The 6,142-nt window shown below is 39.4% G+C and overlaps 1 protein-coding gene across 13 annotated transcripts in view; it reads left to right on the forward strand.

Annotated features, from left to right (window-relative positions):
- CSNK1G1 (casein kinase 1 gamma 1) overlaps window positions 1-6,142 on the forward strand; it is a 163,513-nt gene that overhangs the window by 66,096 nt on the left and 91,275 nt on the right. Inside the window, exon 1 of one of the 13 annotated variants that reach the window (XM_025199858.1) lies at window positions 1,704-1,770. The exons of the other annotated variants lie outside the window; for them this stretch is intronic. The gene's annotated coding sequence lies outside the window, so the exon portion shown is untranslated. Of the gene's footprint in view, window positions 1-1,703; window positions 1,771-6,142 lie in introns of those variants that run through there. 13 annotated transcript variants of the gene reach the window in all.

The raw sequence follows: 6,142 nt of genomic DNA on the forward strand, positions 1-6,142 counted from the left end.
AAAGAGTGCTGGGGTCAGATGACCCCAGCCAGGTGCATGTCTAGCTTCCTCTTAAAAACCCCCAAGGTAGGGGAGAGCACCACCTCCCTTGGAAGCCTGTTCCAGATTCTGGCAACTCTTACCATAAAGAAGTTCTTCCTGGTGATGTCTAACCTAAATCTGCTGTCTGTCAGTTTGTGGCTATTGTTCCTAGTTACTCCAAGGGGTGCCCTGGTAAATGGAGCATCTCCTATTCCTTGCTGCTTCCCCTGATGAATTTGTAGGTGGCCACAAGATCACCTCTCAGCCTTCTCTTGCAGAGAGAAGAGATCCAGGGCCCTCAGTCTCTCCTTGTAGGGCTTTGCCTGCAGGGCCCTAATCATATGAGTGAAAGTGTGGGTGTATATGGGGGTAGGGAGGGGTAATAGAACTTGTTTTGAAATGGTACCTTATGGATTTCTGGAACTTTTGAAAGATGCTAGATAGCAGCTTCAGTAAAGGAACGTAACATTCACTTAAATGAAGCTGGTTTCGCATTTAGATTAAGTTCCCAATACTTTTTGAAGTTGAATTTCAGTATTGGGATCAGGTAGGTCTTTATCGGATTAGATTCTTTGTCATGTTGTTAACAACTTTTAAAACTGTATGAATATAAACATGTTTTTCCAAATTTATATATATGTAACCTCCTTCAGTTACTCCCACATATGGTCAAACTTACCTCCTACTTTGAGGGTCTTTGAACCGTAACATTCTTGGTCACAAGTATGATGCATCAGTCGCCTACTTGCCTCCTTTTAATATGAAAGTGTCAATATTGGGTATGAGCAATAGGTCTAGTTAATGTACTTCTAGTTGAATCACATGAGAAATCTAATTAAAAACAAAGGCTTGAATAAGTCTCACATACCTCTGTTTCCAGAAGCCTACATACATAGTTAATATTTGAATCTTTTAGATACAGACAGTGTGCATAGACAAAAAGCTATACCTTAAAGATGGTTGAAATGGCTGGGAAGTTGCATCATATACAGGTGAAGTACCCCCTACCCCCAAACCAAGAAAATAAAGATGGATGGATATTTTTATTTATTCATTTAGACTTATAACAGAAGATTCTAGTCTGAGGCTGGCATGCTTCACAGTTGTTGTGTATTCTTGTTCAGAGCAAGGCAGTAGCTTTATACAATTAAGGATACTGATTGAAAGCAACAAAGTGACTGAAAATGCTCCAAAAACTTAAGGCTGTGATGATCAAAGATGCTTTGGCTTATCAATGATCCCGTGGCCACTGCTTATGAACCTGTAACTTAGTTCCTTTTAGATTTCTCTTCCAGGAATGTACTTATGAGGTCATGGTAGTTCTTCAGGGAATAAGTACTGTTCAGCAAAGTTTCTATTCTAAATATGCATCAACAAGAATTATTTTTAATGAGAGAGCTTTTCCTCATTGCAGATTTTTTTTTTTTAAATAAACTGTCTAGAATAGCTGTTTCAGAGCATCAATCAATGCTCTTACAGCAGTTTCTATTTTTCTCTTTGTTCAGTTAGGTGACAACTAATGGCCTGTTCCTTTGCTGGAATTTTCTTACTCTGTACATAGCTTAACTGCAGTATTTATTTGGGTGTTAACACAAATGGTGGAAAGTTTCAAGCTAAACCAATTATGTGGAAAATTGTGCATTATTGAAGAGTGACTCTTATTTCTTCACTCTTTGCAGGAACCCATAAAATCCCGTGCCCCACAGCTCCATTTAGAGTACAGGTTTTATAAACAACTTGGCAGTGCAGGTAAGTGAGCTCTGCTCATACAGAAAGTGGGTTATTTATAAGGTAAATATTACTGTAAAACAGTAATCTCCTATTGTTTATGGCACAAGTCATGTTTGAGAACTTTGTGTGTTGGGTGATTAAATAAAAGCCTACCAAAAACAACTTTGTAGGTTATGTTTAACCAGATAGTATTTTAGCAGAGTGATATCAATCCTCCTTTGGGCATTAAAATGTTAAACTTGCAGTCTTTGACCATTTGATGTTAGGCAAATTTGATTTGTATTGATAAGGGCCTAAGTATGCAGGTATTGGTTGCATTTATAGTACTTAACTGACCTAATTTATTTTTTAGCCAATCTACCTAGTGTATAGACTTCTAACAGGCTAACAAAGGTCACAACTTTTGCAGTCAATCTATACCAGAGATGTCTAAAATCCTGCTTTTTTTTTAAATGTTAAGGAATTACTGTTAAGTCCTGGGAACAGATGGATCCATATTGCTATAAGTGATTAGGAATGTTTCTTTGGGCCAGATTGAGATGGGGAACTGGGATAGAATTAGTTCTGGAAGACAACTGTAGAGAAGCAGCCAAAGGTAGGGAGGAAGTTTTAAGTCAAATGTCATTCTTTGCATTATTGTGGGGCCAGATCCCAACAGCAATGGTCTTATCTTGATGTCTGCGTTGTGCTGATGATTACTGTAATGGGACGCTGTGTTTACAAGTGTATACATTTGTAAATATTTCTGATTTACAAGAATGTTCAGGACAATTTTCAGTGATAGTCCAGTAACCTCAGGGTTTTTCCATTAAACTTAATGACTGTTTGGATAACCTCATTGATTAAAATACCTTTTTCTGAAAAATGTATTAGAAAATAATTCTATTTAAGATCTTAATGCACCATACAAAACTGGATTTGTAGATGCATACAAAAAAAAAAGGGAGGCGCAATTTCAGTCATGGGACAAGCACAACAGAACTGTCTGGGGAACACCATTCAATGAGCCCTGTGTTTTCCATAGCAAGTCTTAGGACACACTAGTGTCTGTGAAACTCCCACTCTGAACCAGCATAGGCATATCAATAAAACCCCTGGGGTACCTGCAGTTAAACTGACAAAATAGTCCTTCAGCTAGCATGGCAGTTTCATTCAGGGATCTAGCATGAGAATTTTAAGCAGCATAATTTGCCCATGGGCATTGATTGATATTGCTTGACAACCTTTGCTAGCGTGGACAAGGCCTTGTCCTACCTTTTTGATAAGAAGCACCCATGGCTGACGTAAAATATCCTTTATGCCAAAAATGGATGATCTACTCCTAAAGCTTGTTCTCTATTGCAAAATTAAGTATTGGCATTGAGAGGTAAAATTAAAGGTCTTTGTTTTTTTTCTGTTTCGTTGTTTTTCCTATTATGAGTCTTGCATATGTGCTCAATCTCAGTGTTTCCCTTGGTGGGAATTGTCCCTGATTTGTAGCATTAAAACTCAAGTATACACATTCCATGGCAATTTTTTTTAAGCATATCCTAAAGTCTTTTGAAAAGATGAACCCAAATATATGTTAAATATGCAGAAAAGTACAATGATGATGATTTCTGTTAGCAGTCGAACAGATTCATTTTGATAGAGGCCTGTATAATTCAGGGGGAACAAACACTTGTGTAAGCAGTAAGAAAGAAGACCTACCTGCATCTCAGATGTCAGACTGCAGAAGAATAGCTATTGTAAGTGTAGCTGAACATCTCAAGGCCACTTTTTAAAAAAATTTAATTGCTAATGAGAGAAGGTTAGAACAGCAACAGGTGGAGGAAGGTGTGTATGAAAGGAAGAGATAATCAACATTGCAGGTGCAGGATTGTTTGCCATCCTTTCTGTGGTGAATGTGGTCAGATAATCAGTTAGCTTTTGTGGTTGCTGCAGCAAGGAAAGTCTGCCTTCTGGTATAGCAGCAGATGGAAACATATTAAAAATGTAATTACTTTTAAAAAGTAATACTGCAAAATGCAGCTGTTCAGAATGACTTGTGGGAGAGGAAGTCTTCTTAAAATGTTTTACTACTGTTTTATATGAAGTAGATGGAATCAATAGAATATTGATCATATATATCATATTCTATATCTAATCATAGAAGTTAGTGTTTTGAAGGCACCCATGTTGTCTGGGTCATAGCCTTATGAATGCAGGGTCACGCGTCCCAAGTAAGGTGAATTTCATCTCTGGGAGACCTGTATCAAAACGAATGCGCCTATCAGGATTTCTTCTTTAGTATTACAAATATTCATTAATATCAATAAATGACCCTCTCCTGCTAGAAGGGCCTATTGGCTAAACTGCCCTACATTTCCAAGCATCCTTGGTTCAAACCACACTGTTTTTTTGACCTTTCTAAAATGAATGTAGAGCAGCAACCTTACGCTAAATTAGAAATACTAGAATTTCTGACTAGATGGCCTAGTCTAGTGACTCTCAACAAGGGTCTTATGAGGGTGCTGCTTTAATATTTGCATGGTGACATGTGAAAATACGTAAATGTGATTTGTGAGAAATCCAGAGATTTCAAATAGGAATCCAGTGCGTCAAAAGTATGCTCACTGACTAGTCTTTCCGAGTTCTTTGCAGCAGAAGAATTGCCCTGTAATTTTTCTGTAGTCAAGAAATAAGTGAAAGTTTAAGAGCTGGTGTTTTCTGAGGCGTGCCACAAGTCTAATGAGGCTGAGGAACACTATTGTAGTCCCTTAATTGCTGATTTGGTTGTAATTCTGACTTCTTATATATGGCTTTAGGAGCAAAAGCTATCATCACAGTTTTAATTTCAAATTCCCCAATCAGACCAGTGCCCTGCTGCAAAGAGTGTAACTCCAGGATATCACCCTCAAACTTATGTCTGGGGTAGGATGCTATCGTGTACTCAATAGTTTTGGTCAGGGTTTCCAGAGTCACAGCCAGGCAAGGTTTTTAGGCGCCACTTGTACATCAGTTGGCCACACCAGCACGTCCAGGGCGTATCCTATTAAGGGTTGTCCACATACTCCGTGGAAGGTTGAAGGCCAGTTGTTGCACTGTTGGGCTGGAGACAAGGTTTTTTGGGGAAGTGTATTCTGCCTAAGCTTTCTTCCAAGCTTCTTCAGTGTTGTGGTTTAGGCAATGCTCAGTACGTGTCCAGAAAGTTTTTTGTGAAATCATGTGACAAGTTGGGAGATCTTGAAGGTCTCTGGATGGAAAGGTCTGGATTACTATTGATACGTATTGTTTCTCTGTATGTTGCTGTATCCTATCGAATAGAGGGAGCAGTAATGTTTGAAAGTACTGGTAGCCACTGCATTGGAGTTGATATCAGCGTCTGAGAGTGAGTTCTCATTACTGGGAAGAGTTGTGTGTCAGTGAGTTTGGTATGTCTACTTGAGGCCCAGACAGGTGCACAGTATTTGGCTGTTGAGAAGACCAGAGCTATGGCAGAAGTGGTGGAGGATGGCGGCTTTTGCAGCCTAGCTTGTGCTGGTGAGCTTTTGGATGATGTTCACTCGTGCCATGGCAGTCTTTCAGAGGCGATAATGGTAAGTTAGGGAGCGATCAAGGGTCACCCCAAGGTAAGTCACCCACCAAAATGGTGATCAAACACCTTTAACTGGCCTTCCGATCAATGGAGCAAAACTCAAAATTGAAGTAATTCTGACTAATACACCAGTAGTTTATTGGCAACAAAGTGGCCAGTGCAGAATGACTTTGGCAACCTTCTGTTGCTTTATTAAATCAGAGGTATTTCTTTAATTTACTGTTGTCTCTTGTTCCCCATTCTTCGTCCATTGCTACCTCTCAAGCTTTTGTCCTTTGGTTTGTAAGTTGTTTTGTTACCAGACTGAGTAATTCCTTGTCTGCATTTCTAACATGCTAAACATCTAACTTTTATCTTTACTGCGGTTCACGGCTCGTGAACCGCAGTAAAGAAAGTAAAAGAAAGTAAAGAAAGTCTTGTGACTTTCACCTTGCATTGCTGCTGCCAGCCCAAAAGGCAAGATTCAGAATGGATAATGCTGTTCCCATGATAGAAACCCAAGATATTTCTTGCAGGGGTTTAGGTTGTAGCTGTGTTGGTCTAAGGATATAGGCAGACAAGGTTCCTTGGGTGAATTCTACAGCAAGGGTTTGATGGTGCAGTTCTTGAGGAAGTCTTCTTCCAGGTGGTTCATAAAAAGGTTGGCATACTGTGGGGCCATTTTAGTGCCCATAGCTGTTCCCATCATCTGGAGGAAGTGTTGATTATTAAAAGTGAAATTGTTGTGTGTGAGGATGAAGTGTATAAGGTCAGTGATATCTTTGGGTCTGTATTCTGGGTTGTAATCTTGTTCCTGTACATGTGTAAGGCAGGCTTGGATGCCATCCTGGTGTG

Source organism: Alligator sinensis, unplaced genomic scaffold, assembly GCF_000455745.1.
Source record: "Alligator sinensis unplaced genomic scaffold, ASM45574v1 scaffold1097_1, whole genome shotgun sequence".
NCBI classification, from domain to species: Eukaryota; Metazoa; Chordata; order Crocodylia; family Alligatoridae; genus Alligator; species Alligator sinensis.